Source organism: Rhipicephalus sanguineus, chromosome 5, assembly GCF_013339695.2.
Source record: "Rhipicephalus sanguineus isolate Rsan-2018 chromosome 5, BIME_Rsan_1.4, whole genome shotgun sequence".
Classification (NCBI taxonomy): domain Eukaryota; kingdom Metazoa; phylum Arthropoda; class Arachnida; order Ixodida; family Ixodidae; genus Rhipicephalus; species Rhipicephalus sanguineus.
Window position 1 is genome coordinate 170,016,312 of NC_051180.1, and position 15,479 is coordinate 170,031,790.

Sequence of the window (15,479 nt, forward strand, 5' to 3'; positions counted from 1 at the left end):
GCAGTAGTTCCGTGTGCTGCTCGCCGAGGCAGGTGCTCGGGCGGGATACACTGCAGCCCAGGGTCGGCGGTAGTTCCGGGAGCTGCTCGCCGAGGCAGGTGCTCGGGCGGGAAACTGCAGCCCAGGGTCGGCGGTAGTTCCGGGAGCTGCTCGCCGAGGCAGGTGCTCGGGCGGGATACACGGCAGCCCAGGGTCGGCGGTAGTTCCGTGAGCTGCTCGCTGAGGCAGATGCTCGGGCGGGAAACTGCAGCCCAGGGTCAGCGGTAGTTGCGTGAGCTGCTCGCCGAGGCAGGTGCTCGGGCGGGATACACTGCAGCCCGGGGCGCATGCTAATGAACAAGAGATCAGCAACAATCCGTAGCCGCCCTCTGACGACATGGCCGAGGCCGCAAAAAGGCTTTGGGATATAATTTTGTCATTACATTAGGAGAGGTCACTTTGAAGCTGCATGACTTAAAATCTAGTCTAAACCTCCAGTTTTAAGCAAGGAGTCGATATCTCGCCTCGCTGCCGCTGTTATTCTGGGAGCTATTTTCCTTTTCATCGTCTGCAAGATAAGAACAGTAGCTTGCACTTGAGTGTACACAGTTGTAGATGAGCGTGAATCCGCAGTGCGACCGGTTCAACAACCTTTTATAATACATGCAGGAGGAGTTGCCGGCGATCAGGGCACGCAGGAGTTTCACTAATCGCATATTCCTGGTCTATCGCGACTCTGAAAAAAAGAATGCAGCCAGTCGCTTCCTTTCTCTCGCGTCTCTTTCACCTAATCGGCCTTTCCGTTTGTGAAGTAAACTTTTCAGATGTCGCCATGCGCATTGTATTCTCGAACACTCGGTCGTAAATGAACGCAGATATTTCCTTCTGCTGCATATTTTGCGCTATTTCTTCGTCGTGCAGTATTCTTCGTGCGCGTACGTTGCTCTATAGAATAATCAGCTTATAACAGGTAACAAGGGCTTTGTCACGGAACGCAGAAGAAGAGGAGAGCGAAGTGGGGCGTGCCAGGAAATCATCATCATTGGTCTGCCATGGACACCAACTATCTGCTCGGTGCGTATTCCATCTTATCGTTATTATTAATTGTCGCTAGCTATTTTGATATATATCGCAGCTGATAAGCAGCGGGTTTCAACTAACCTCTTTTCGATATCTGTATGTGGTGAACGTTAATTACGAGATTGTTGACGTGTACCGTTTGTAAGGTTGGGCCACGTACCCTTGAGCATGCTCCTAAGGAATATTTCGTTCTTGTGGTGCGATAGCTTGGAAAAGACTGCTAACCAATGAGGAAATCCAACGTGAACATGTGTGTTGCGAAACCGTTGTCGCGACTTGAGATTTTGAGCTTTACTTTGCAGTTTACGTGATTTGATTTTTACTGCTCGTACTTACTATCAATCGCTGACTCTGCTTTTTCTTCATTGTTAAAGAAGCTGATAATTACGCAGCTATACGGCACAGTGTACTGCGTACCCTGCGTAACTGTGTAACACTACGTACATTGCGTACACTGCGTACTCTGTGCAACATGCGTACACTGAGTAATTTTTGTGTAGCATAAGAAGAGGGAAGCAGAGTGAGCAGGTGAACTACTGCTGCGTGAAAAAATATTGCTTCTATGTTTGCAAATGCGAACAATGCGAGATTTCATTCGAGGAAAGATTATTAAAAACTGCACGCCCCTTATTGACACTATCTTAAAGCTTCACCTGTCCTTCAGTTCTGTTTTCTTCTATTTTCTTTTATCTCCTTTCTTATGAAACAAATATTGGGAACGTTAACGTCCAACAGCCCCACTGGGAAATTCCGTAACGACGTCGTAGAGCAACCCGTATTTTTCACTACCTGCGGTGTCTTGAGGTAAACATCAATCACTGAACACAAGCGTTGTTCCATTCGACCTCTATTGGGTGCCGGTAGTGATTTCGGGCAGTGCTTAGCAATGCGGCGCCATGGCCAGTCACGTGGATTATCTCTCGATTCTTTTTTATGAAGTATACACGTTATAGAATTGTGCAGCTAACCGCCAATTTCATGGGGCATTAAAGATTAACTTTTAAGCTACTTGCCAATCAGCAGTGCGGTCGATTGGGCTAGCTGGTGATTCATGATCTTAGATTTACAGCGCAGACAAAAAACAGGCACGACAGTAAAGACGGGCAGCAACCACTTGATGACTAGGACGACCAGCGATCTCGAAATCACGCATAGTTTTCCCACATATCCTCTGAATTATAGTGTACTTCACCGATCAAGTTAACCGTATTTTCTTTCGGTTAGCTTGTTGCACTTCTGCTTGTGAATAATGTACTTGACACACACGCCGCTCTTACTACTGCAGGGATTCTGAAGGCCAATGGAACTCGCAATATCACCAGGCTACTCGCGCGCGATAGCCCCTTCATAGTGCCAAGTGAGTATCGTGGCCTCCATCACGATTGCGTTCTGCGAAGTGTAAGTGTTACAGCTTCAAGCGCGCTGGGCACGGGAGGCATTTACGCAGCAACGTTTCTCATCCTCGTACCAGCGTTTAGTGTATCAAACAAGGCAATGTCGGGTTAATATTCTGTTCCTTATTCTCTATACAGCAACACCACAACGTGAGATGAATAAATTAATTTCTGACATACTATGCGAGCGAGCTTCAGAACTGTAATTACAATCATTCCAATTTACTTCAAACACAGCACTGGTTAGATAGAGCCAAGTCTAGCAGGCAGTCTTGATTAAAATATGAAATTAAAAAACTAATTTGGGTTTTCGTAGGTTGACCAATAATTCTCCTTGTAGATTGTAGATACTCGAGCAGAAGCCAATGGTGAATAATTATAAAAATCTATTCTCGAGTCCAATAAAAATGAAATAGCGAACACTATTTTATTCGTAATTGAGTATAAAGCCGAGTTTGTTGATATCCATTATGAAAGCAGCGTAGTATGGAGGGGTACACATGGCGGAGAACTTACTACACCCGCTGATATAACAATTTCCAGGTGAGCGCCAGTGCTGTGGGGAATATATCTCTCGCAGTCATGTTCGTGAAGGGCCGCTTTTAAATTAATTGTTAATTTGCCCACGAATTTGTCAGCGTCGTTACATTGGTAGAGGACCAAAAAAGCCAGCCTGGATGAAGAGACATCAGATACCTGAAGCAAGTCTGAAATGACTGAGAGAATTACATTGAGCGTGCGGCAGAGCAAGCTGTCCCTCACATTTTCGGCTGCGCAGCAAACAACTGAACCCTCGTGGCTGAGTGAATGTGCAGCAGCTAAGAAACTACAAGAAACAGTCTCGGATCTCTTTCGAAGATGCCCAACATGACATAAGGTTATCAAGTTTTACAGCAGAGCTGCTACGGTCGAGGCTTGTCTTGTGTCGTAGATAGAAAATTATCATCATCATGAACCTGCAAGCGCTCTCCGACTTCTACTTCATCGCCTTCTTCCTCTTCTGCCTCGCTCCAAGAAGACGTGCGCCCATTTGTTCGGCGACGGGGGCAATAACTGTGATGGGCGAGAAAACGAGTGCAGAGAGAGAGAGAGAAAAATAAATAGAGAGAGATTCCTGGCGAAAAAAAATTTCTTGCCGAGGCGAGATTCGGACCCGCGTACCCACGATCCGAAAGCGCGCGTCCCAATCAGAAGGATATCCAGGCACGCTGGCAGAGAACAGCGTAGCAAAGCGGTGGGAAAAAGTGAGGGCGAGGGCTAGAGATGCGAGGGTTAGGAGGAGGGAATGGAAGATGGGAGAAGGAGTGCAGAGAGAGAGACAGAGAGAGAAAAAAGAGAGGAATATACAGAAATCGAGTGAAGAAACACAGAAAAAGATTGTAAGTGAGAGACCGAATACATTAAGAGAGAGAGATAAACAAACACAGGAAGAAAGAGAAAGATAAAAAAGGAGAGAGAGAAAGGAAAGAAAGAGAGAAAAAGACAGGAAGACAGAGAAAGAAATAGACAGAGAGATAGAGATAGAAAGCAACAGAGAAACGGGGAAGAAGATATAAGCCCATCTCTGCTGTGACCCAGCCTAGCTCGACCTTCCGGAAGCTGCGCTACTTTTTTTTTAAGTGAAAGCAAGGTATGTACGCAGGTAACTGAAGAAAAATGCGAGGAAAAAATACGTTTTTTCACTTAATAGTCCGCTCACATCAAAAAGATTGTTACACCAGGTTATCAAACTTAAAGGCGATTACGGTCATACACTGCCCCGTACTCTCCACTCCGGCCATCCAAAGAGTTCTACATGAACAGGCGGATATACTGGTGCAGCGCTACTGCAGCATATCCACCTCAGCAAGCTATTCCGCAAACATTTTCAAACATACATAGTCCGCAGAAAAAAGAAAGCTTCTCACAACGAGTTCAAGAGATCGTAGGTTGCCGCTTCAACTCTCCATGAAATCAACAGAGTACTTACTGTGGGTAAAAAGACAGCACCAGGTCTCCGCATACCCGGAGCTTCTCCGCAGAAATTCTGGTAATAAATGTTTTCAGCACCACCCCACCTACCGAACAAAAGAAAGATAATCCCGCTTCTGAAAACGACGGCCTGTATTCACAAAAGCGTCTTACGCTCAGAATGTTCGTGAGAGAATATTTGAGCTAATCCTGATTCCGCACATATCATTAGCAAAGCCCGCAGTCTCATGGCAAACCACAGTTACAAAAAAAAATATTTTTTACTTATATGGCCCCAGAACGACCCCCATATGTGACTTCTAATCAAACAGCACCGTTCAGGTCCGCTTGGACTCGAGGAAACGAGGTACCGTATAGTTGCATAACTAACAACCCTTTTATGGTCCACGTTAGCTCAGTAAGTTCAATAATACCAGCATTTATTATGTACTGAGGATACGATGAGGACTTACAGGTCGCATGCCGTGCTTCGGGTATGTCTACGCGTGGAAAGCATATACAGCTTAAATTGAAGAAACTGACATAATGGGCAGATAAAAATGGTATCGCATTGCTGCACAAAAAAAAACTTTTAAAAAGTAGTGCCGCTTCCACGATGTCGCGCAAGGCTGGGTCACGGCAGGGCTGGTGGGCTTATATATCTTTCGCTGTTTCTCTGTTGATTTCTATCTCTTTCTCTCTCTATTTCTTTTTGCCCCTTCGATTTCATTTTCTTTTTTTTTTCTTTCTATGTCATTGCTTCTCTATCGCTTTTTCTGTGTAGTCGGTCTCTCACCTTCTTTTTCTGTCTTCTTCTTTCTACTTATTTCTCTCTATATCCTTCTATCGTTTTCTTTTTCTCTCTCGCTCTTTCAGTCGCTCTCTCTCTGTACTCGTTCTCCTCCCCTCCTTCGACCTCCTAACCCTCACAACTCTCCTCCTCAATCTCACTTCCCTTTCCTACCACCTTGCGGAACTATACGATACAAGGATATTCTGTGATCTGCCAGATTGCCTAGCTAGCCCTGGTTAGGACGATCGCCTTGAAATCGTGAGTACGCGGGTTCGAACCTTGCCTCGGCAAGAAATTTTTCTTGCTAAGAATTTCTCTTTCTCTTTCTCTCTCTCTCTCTCTCTGTACTCGTTCTTTCACCTATCAGTTATTCCACCCCTCGTCGGACAAATCGGCGCACGTCTTTTGGAAACGAAGTAGAAAAGAAAGGAGAGGACGAAGAGAGCGCGTACCGGTTCATTATAATTTTTTTGTCGACGACGCTCGGCCAGCCTCGACCATAACCGCTCTGCTGTAAAACAGATGTTGTTCCTTTCTCGCAGAAGTGTGCTTTGTCGTCTCCTATTGCGAGGCAGAATTCCCAAAGGACGTCGCGCTGTAATGAAACACTGCCTCCATAACGCCCACACGATCTTCTGGTGCCCGGCACATCAGGGCAGCTGATCAGGAGTTGGAGGGAAAAGAGAGGCCGGGCCGCGGCTCGCGCAATAACTTTCAGTGCAGCGGCACTGGTCACTTAGCAGACTTCCAAGTTCCAACACCTTATGAAAATTATAAGGACCTACTTGCCCAGCAGCGTTTTACCCGATAAGTATGCGCCCCTCCCCGCAAATACCTAACAAAGGAGGAGGCCATCAATTGGAGAAAAATTCAAAGTGGGGTTTATCCCCACTTAGATTACACGCCATGTTCCCGACGTGCTATTGAGGTTCCTGCCCCCGGTGCGAAGGAAGTCCTGTACTATACCACATTACCTGGGGCTGCTTAGAGCATCCTCCACACCTTACACACACACAGCTTCCGAGCAGTGGGAGGCGTGACTGTCCAGTTCTGACCTGGCCGACCAGTAAGCGCCGATCGACCAGGTTGAATGGGCAGCTAAGGATAGTGGGGACCTTGGCTAAGGCTCTCCACCTTAGAATAACTTACGTTTCATCCAAGTTTTTCTGTGCTGTTCTGTTTTGTTCTGTTACGACGAACCGTTGCTCAAGGTCGATCGAAGTCTAATACCAATAAAATGACGACAAAAATTTTTGGGACTTCTTTTCACAGCAGTGTAAGCTTCATCTATCACAGCAAGACAGTAATCATGAAGGCAAACAGGGTACTGAATATTGTGAATGTGCTGTCTTGGAACCGTTGCGGCGTCGATCGAGCCGGCTTTTTACAATATACATCTACGTCACCCGAAGAGTAATCGAATAAAGGTGCGTACCTTATGGTATGCACCTGTAAGGAAGCAAGGAAGTCTTAGCTCAAATTATTGGAGCCCACCCATAATCGTGGATTGCGTTTAGGCACTAATGGGTACAGGTACTCACCTGTGGAGAGCGTATAGCCTGAACCCAATGAACCTTCCTTAAAACACTAAAGATATTTCGTGAAATTCTGCTATGTCCTAATAACGGAAGCTCTTCCAACTCACAAATGTCATGACGCTATGACTGAAACCGTTAATAGAGCACACTACGCAAATAAACCTGGCACCATAAGGTCACAAGTTCTTGCGAATCGGTTCTGCGGGATCCCGCAAGGTGGCGGAAGGGTTAAGAAAAGGCAACTGACAACCGCCCCTCTGTAGCACGAAGCCACAAGGAAATCCACACGGATTTCTCAGAAAGAAAGGTTCTTAGTTGCCAAAACAATTGTCCTGGTCTGGAGATCGAAACCGCGACCAACGCCATTCCGGGGCGGTCACTCAATCGACTGAGCCAATGAGGAAGCTAGAAATTAACGGCGTAGCAAGCGGCAACTCGAAGCACGAAGAATTCGTCAGAAATTCTTTCGTACAACGAAAAATACCAGGAATACAGAATGATTTTTCCTTAATGTACGAAACATGAAAACTTCTCCACCGACATTTATTTTAAGCAGAACATCCACCGGTTTCCCTGGCATACATTTTAGGTTCTTAGAGAACACGAGTATTTCGAAAAAACTGTAACCGAAGGCTTCTATCGTTTTACTCCTGCATTTGACCTTTTCATTCGCTCGTGGCTGGCGTGTCGGAGCCTCGATGGCTCTTGTGTAAAAAAAACTGAATAAATGATAAATAATACAGGTGATCAAGATAAGCGCATTCTGGTGCTATGGAAATTCAGAAGAAACAGCGTGCAGCCAAGCACTTGTTCGTCTTACACGGCGCCAATTAAAAAATCACAGCATATCCACGGAGTGAATGATGATGAGTGGGCGAAGCTGCGGAGGTTCATCGGTAAACCGTGAATCTTCCGTGAATTCTGCCCAGTACATCATCACCGACGTGAGATCGGGCGCGTTTATACTAAAGGTTCGATGAGAGTTATGACGACTTGCAGCTCACTTTAATTTTACATGTACGCTGTGAATTTTCATTGTTTAGAAAACCATTGCTTGAGAAAACATCTGGCGTCTTTCGTTAAGCAGCTGGCGTCTTTTCGTTGTCTATAGAAACATCTGGCGTCTTTTCGTTTTGCTTTTAGAAAACATCTGGCGTCTTTCGTTGGTTTATTTCATCAATCAACGGCGTTTTGAACAAAATTTTTGTTGTTTAATCACGCACAGGAGAAATCTCACCAGGCACTACCTTGGAGGTAAACAATGGCTGCTAATGAGAATGGGAGACACAAGAAGTCGGCTTTTAGCTAACACTTACACTTCTACTTCTACTAACGTTTCCTACTGGAACATGCCAATGGCTGCTAATGGGGAATGAGAGACAGAAGAATTCGGCTTTTAGTTAACGCGCACGCTGTGAATTTTTTATTGTTCAACAACGCACAGGAGAAATCTCCCACCGGCACCACCTTGGAGGTCAAGATCTCGTACTAGCGTTAAGACCGGTTACGCACTACGACGGGGACGAACGGGTGCCGCTTTAAGGAGCTTCACCCCTAAAAAAGAGAGCATGCGTCTTTCCTATAGCGTCGATTTCGCGTGAATTTTTCTATTTTGTGGAAGCCCACATCCGGGTGTAATTTCCCATCGCCGAAGAGCGATCATCACGGTGGTCGCTACGAGTTGTTCAGTGGAGTTCACGGAGAGGGATGCAACTCCTGTGGTAAAACGCACCATTGACATACACAAAATATTCGTTCACATACAGGAACACGAAGAACAAAAAGCGCGCCATGGCGTGCCGATCTCGGAAGCAACAACCGTCATTTTGGAGGTATTTGTGCTAGATGGCGCGACAATACCTAACCACAGCAGAGCGTCTCGAACAGGGGTCTCAAACTCATATCAGCTACCGGGCCGCAGTCACGAAATTTAGCCCCGCAAAAGGCTGGCAAAGCGGTGAAGTTGGTAGCAGGTGAGGGTGAAAAAAATGTTAGCTAACATTCCCATTTGAAAGAAGGAGTTTCCCATTTCTCGTGATTGGTGTTTTTTTTTTTTTTGAATGGGATTTGGCGTCAGGATTCGAGAAACATGCATCTATACCGACCTCCACAAGGACTAGATTCTGGACGCTGATCCTTAAGCATAGAGTTTTTCTTCGGTTAAGTTTCAACACAAGGTGACCGCATGGAACGCCCAACGAAAAAAAAAAGAAATGCTTAAGAGCAGTCACGTCTGTGTATATTACCTGAAAAATGAGTTATTAATCACGATAGGCAAGAAAATAATGCGAGCACCATTTAACAATGTCCCAAACAGTCCCAAAGACATAAAAGAAGTATGGGAAGAAGACTTTCATGTGTGGACCGCGGGCCGCGTGTTTGAGACCCCTCGTCTAGAAAGTGCCAGGCTTTCTCGAACTTCCTGATCTACTCCGACGAATGTGAGGCGCCGATTAAGGAGCACGAACGCTTACCTGAGCTGTGTTGTGCACGGCAGAAAAATTGTGCACGACAGAGACAAAGAACTTGCGTTGAACTTGCAAGATTTTTATTCTTTATTCATTTTTTTCAAATATGCTCTCATTGTTCTGCGCACGTAACCTGGTAGCGGTAACGTTTTCAGCCACAATGAGAACATTTAAATCGTTCCAAAACTTTCAAGATCTGTTTATAGCGGTTATCGAGTTATCCCTGTCCACTGACTCGCGCAAATTGCTTCGCAGCGAAGCGAGGCTGCGCTGAGGAGAAGCCTAGTAATAAGCGCGTTTCCCCGGCATTTCCGCCTCTGTCGCTCTCTCCCTCGCGATATATATATATATATATATATATATATATATATATATATATATATATATATATATATATATTTAATATTGTGTGTGTGCGTGTTTCAAAAACGTGTCCGAGAGTTTCCATAAATTACTCTTTCATAATTACTCTTTTGTAGCGAAAGATACCTCAAGATGAGTAGAGAAGGGTTCTCCATCCCTGGGGTAGGAAGTGAACTGTTCTTTCAATTCACCATCGAGGGTCGCCGTTATTGTTAAAAAGCATGCGTCGCCATAACCCTGCGCATTACGAAGTGGCCTGAAAGGTCCGACTGAGCAACCACACGGGGCACACTTGCTCCCTTCAGATGATTATGGGCGGTAAGGCCGCCCACCCCTGCTCCCCCCGTGCGCACGCCTGTGGATATCAGTTATGGCACTAACTATGAAAAATTAACTTTTTATTAGTGCAGGCAAGGGGTCGGGTCAAATGAGGGAATCGGTGCCTTTAGGGGGAGGATCCTGTTGCCGCTTCGAGATTTTCATGAGGCGGGCGGTTTATGAAAATCTGTTGGCGGCATGGGACCGCCAGGCCTAAAAATTATCACCATCATAAGCCTGGCTATGCCCACTGCAGGGGAAAACGCCTAGCTCTCCCATGTTCCGCCAATCAACCCGGTCCTGTGCTTGCTGCGGCCATGTTATACCGGGAAACTTGTCAATCTCATCTGCCCACCTAACTTTCTGTCTCCCCCTCGGGCGTTTGTCTTCTCTTGGAATCCAGCCTGCTAAATGACCGGCGGCTGCCTTGATCTTGCGCTACATGCCCGGCCCATGCCCACTTAATAAATGCGAAGCATTTCTTAGCGAACTTCTGCGAGTTTGAGCGTATCTATCTATCTATCTATCTATCTATCTATCTATCTATCTATCTATCTATCTATCTATCTATCTATCTATCTATCTATCTATCTATCTATCTATCTATCTATCTATCTATCTATCTATCTATCTATCTATCTATCTCTATCTAGCCGCCTACGACTTTGGGCTCTCCTGGCCGTTTCGTTAATAAGGATATACACCAAAATAGGTATGGCGTAACGTGACTTTATGACGAACATAAATAACAGGTCATAACATGAAAATCATGATATCCATGTCATGAACGACATGATTTACATGCCACTGTTTTGGTGCTCTTGCGGCCGTTTCGTTAGTTTGATATATACCAAAATTGGTATGGCGTGACAAGAGTGTATGACGAACGTGAGTGACAGGTCCTAACGTGCAAATCATGACACGCATATCGTGTACAGCATGATTTACGTGCCACGCTCATGGTGCGCTCGCGGACGTTTCGCTAGCTTGACATACACCAAAATTGGTATCGCGCGGCGTGATTGTGTGACGAACACAAATAACAGGTAGTAACATGAAAATCATGAAACACATGTCATACACAGCATGAACTACGTGCCACGCTCATGGTGCGCTAGCGGCCGTTTCGCTAGCTTCATATACACCAAAACTGGTGTCGCGCGACGTGACTCTGTGGCGAACACAAATAACAGGTGGTAACATGAAAATCATGACACGCATGTCATGCACAGTATGACTTACGTGCCACGCTCATGGCGCGCTGGCGGCCGTTTCGCTAGCTTGATATACACCAAAACTGGTGCGCGCGACGTGACTGTGCGGCGAACACAAATAACAGGTGGTAACATGAAAATCATGACACGCATGTCATCCACAGTATGACTTACGTGCCACGCTGATGGCGCGCTGGCGGCCATTTTGCTAGCTTGATATACACCAAAATTGGTATCGCGTGACGTGACTGTGTGACGAACAGAAATAACAGGAGTTAATATGAAAATCGTGACAGACATGCCATGTACACCATGACTTACGTGCCACGCTCTTGGTGCGCTGGCGGCCATTTCGCTAGCTTGATATACACCAAAATTGGTATCTCGTGACGTGACTGAGTGACGAACATAAATAACGGGTGATAAAACGAAAATCATGACGTGCATGTCATGTAGGGTATGATTTAGATGCAACGCTCATGGTGCACTCCCGGCCACTTTGTTTACTGGATATATACCTAAATTGGTATGGCATGACAAGAGTGCGTGACGAACACGAATAGCAGGTCACGCATCATATATATGTAGCTGAATATATGTTTCATTAGCATGGCATATACCATATTATACACGGATGCATGTATAAAAATCTCGCGATTTATAGCGAACTAGATGTCACGACATGAATGCCTTCATAAGCCTCAATGACAAACAAGACGATGTATGTACCTCTTTGCTGGCTGCTTCGCATTACCTTGATTCCCATACTGCGTGGGATCTGCCCACTGGTTCGTCTTGATTTCGAGTAATTTGTCCGTAACACCAGTTTTGTTCCTGTCCCACTCTGCTCTCCTCCGAGAGGATATATATACTAGGGAATAGGACGACCGGAAAATAAAATCATCCTGTTTTTCTTTTTTTTTTGGTAGATAGATAGATAGATAGATAGATAGATAGATAGATAGATAGATAGATAGATAGATAGATAGATAGATAGATAGATAGATAGATAGATAGATAGATAGATAGATAGATAGATAGATAGATAGATAGATAGATAGATAGATAGATAGATAGATAGATAGATAGATAGATAGATAGATAGATAGATAGATAGATAGATAGATAGATCCAGATCGCCATAATAGCAACCGAATTGATGAAGTTGCATCTGAACACACCCGCAATATCTCACCACTGAAGCCTATGAAAGCTAATAATAATAATAATAATAATAATAATAATAATAATAATAATAATAATAATAATAATAATAATAATAATAATGTTGCGTGGTTTTATCTACGCTAAGAGGGCATAGTGGGCTATACCCTGAAAAGGGAACTGAAAAAGAGGTGAAGTCGACGTTGTGTTGCGAGCTGTGCTGTAGCTTGATACTGACTCAGTATTGTATTTTCCCCGTAACATTTTTGGTGGAGGTGCGGGGTAAATACAATACTGAGTCAGTATCAAGCTACAGCACAGCTATAATAATAATAATAATAATAATAATAATAATAATAATAATAATAATAATAATAATAATAATAATAATAATAATAATAATAATAATGTCTAGGGTTTAGCGTCCCAAAAGCACGATATGATTATGAGGGACGCCGTAGTGAAGGGCTCCGGGAATTTCGGCCACCTGGGGTTCTTTAACGTGCACCTAAATCTAAGTACACGGGCCTCAAACATTTTCGCCTCCATCGAAAATGCAGCCGCCGCGGCCGGGAGCCTATGAAAGCTGTTTAACTCTTTCTTCTGGTATCTTTGCAGATGTGTCCTTCCAGAGTCCCGTCACAGACAATCAACAGCTCATCAAAGGTGATAACATTTGTCGCCGTTAATCGTCTACGTCGATTATGATTCCAACTACTTACCTAAGTCATGCTAACTGATGTTAACACTAGTGAGTTATTGATTGTTACATCCAGCAGGCTTTTAGTGTACTAATTTTTTGTCCTCTGCTACACTCAGCATTTCCGGACGAGCCCGTTGGTCACCATCCTAACAACATCGCAGGTAAGGCAGCTGTTGAGCTCGTGCTACGTCATCGTCTCATGGTCTGTTGTTCTTTTCTTCGAGTTGCGTATACTGTATTCTCAAGAGCTCATGCGCTGCTATATGTACTAAGAATCCGACAACGCTTCGAAAATTCGCTATATTATTGTTTGTGGTTAAATACGGACGAAAGACTCTCTTTACGAGCATGACAACCAATCGTTTTATAACGATAGCAATTATATGGACCCTCCCGAAGGTGTTATTACGTCGCCATTGGTTCCGCCTTGCCGTTCCATACTGCCATACACGCTTCTTTCTTTCTATGCTTTATGTTACTGGCCCATTGCACATGTAGCTGCTGCCTTGCGCAAAGCGCGCCAGAATGTCTGGAAAGATTTCAGATTTTAGTCGATCATTTTGTTAAGGTTGCGCGCATGAAGCGAATAGTCAAAATTATTCCAGAGCTTGCGCGACCACCAGTGATAAGGCTGGTAAGTCCTATACGTGATGTATAAAACACGGCCAGCAATGTTCAGTTTATCGACGGTCGACGCTCTGTTCGCCGCTATCAGTGTACAGTGGGAATTGCAGTAGTTTGACTTTACGTTTCCCGGCCACAAGTTAGGCGAACTAAGAAGTTCCACCTTGGACACGCCGACTGCTGCCTTCGTCGACGTGACGACCCCGTGACAATATATATATATATCCCAGTCGCGTGTTAATCCACTCGGCGACACACGCGTACATCCTGCAGCATGCTAACTGCGAGCTATTTATATACATCAGTACCATTGGTTGTACGCACATCTCGGAAGTGCATCAGCGTGACAGACGCTTGTTCACTTTCACCCGCGAGATGGCGCAGAGGGCCGATGGGCTTTAAAGAGAGTCGCCCCGCCCGTGTTTCAAGTATTAATACATCGACTGAAATGATGGCTCACAGTTAATCGCAAGTCTACGAACACGGTCACTGCGAGCGCCACTCTCAGACACTTAATTAAGCATTAAATTAATGCCGTCCTTTTGCCAAAGAACGTAACACATGTGCTAATAATGGCCGAGAGCAGGCTTGCATAGAGTTAATATACTGACTCTAGAGGAAAGGCTAGGCCGAGAGGCCGCTAATCCCAAGAACGCTGACATCTTGGAACGTTGTCATTGTTGCCATCACATTACTTTAAAGATACACCGAAATTAGCGTTATAGAACGCTCACAATACTCGCCATGTCAATTCTAAAGATGCATTTGCACAATTAAAAACTTACAGATAGCGTTTTGTGTTTATTTTTAATACGTTTACGAAAGAATACAATGGCTATTTATGCAATTTACTGTGCGCGGAAAGGAGGGCTTGCAGGCTGGTTTACTAGATGGTGCCACCATATCAACATCACCCCTCGACAGTGCGCGAGTGTGTGCTTGCGGCCGATTGCGCCGGTTTGCGCGTCGTGTTAAAGCCCCTGAAACTTCGTTCACGTCGTGTATATCGTAGTTGTCAAAGTGTCCCGTCGAGTGCGTTTTCTGTCGCCACGCACGAACAACTCGACTTCATGTGACAGCCTTTTTATCATTCAAGCTGAAAACTTCAGTGCAAACCAGGACGGACGGCAAGGAAGAAATGATAAAAGCACTGAAACTTATGTAATATAATAATATCTGGGGTTTAACGTCCCAAAACCACGATATGATTATGAGAGACGCCGTAGTGGAGGGCTCCGGAAATTTCGACCACCTGCGGTTCTTTAACGTGCACCTAAATCTAAGTACACGGGCCTCAAACATTTTCGCCTCCATCGAAAATGCAGCCGCCGCGGCCGGGATTCGATCCCGCGACCTTCGGGTCAGCAGTCGAGCGCCATAACCACTAGACCACCGTGGCGGGGCTGAAACTTATGTACCAACGAGGCGCAAGCGACGTTTTTTTTTAGTCTTTTTAACGGCGATAAAACATTGTACGCCGTGTAACTTTAATTTTTATTGACTTTCACGTGACGTCTCACTCGCATTCGCTGCTGCATGCTGCAATAGACATATTCTTGCGTTATGACTCTCTGCGCTGAATTCAGTACGGCAGCAATCAGCTCAAAAAGAATGCCGATACAGGTGTCTCGTCATTGCAAGTCGAAGCCCGGCGCGACCGCGGCCTACGCTCTTTGCTTCGAGCTGCGAATCCGTCGAGTGACCCTTGTGCCAGCGAACGGAGAAGCTCTATTCGCTTTGCATTATTGTTAGGGCTTGCCTAGTAAAAACTATGCACAGACAAGTGGAAATTTTAACTGTTATCAATCAAGCCAGCTGCACAGACAACGCTACACTAACACACGGCTTCACGCATCAAAACACAGCAGATGTTCCTTGACATAGCGACAGC

The 15,479-nt window shown here is 45.1% G+C and overlaps 1 long non-coding RNA gene across 1 annotated transcript in view; it reads left to right on the top strand.

Moving 5' to 3' along the window:
* The first annotated feature begins 13,078 nt into the window (after positions 1 to 13,078).
* The window catches only part of LOC125758475 (uncharacterized), a 32,200-nt gene continuing 29,799 nt past the window's right edge, over positions 13,079 to 15,479 (top strand). The window contains exon 1 of the long non-coding RNA XR_007416112.1: positions 13,079 to 13,125. This is a non-coding gene — a long non-coding RNA (uncharacterized LOC125758475). The remainder of the gene's footprint in view (positions 13,126 to 15,479) is intronic.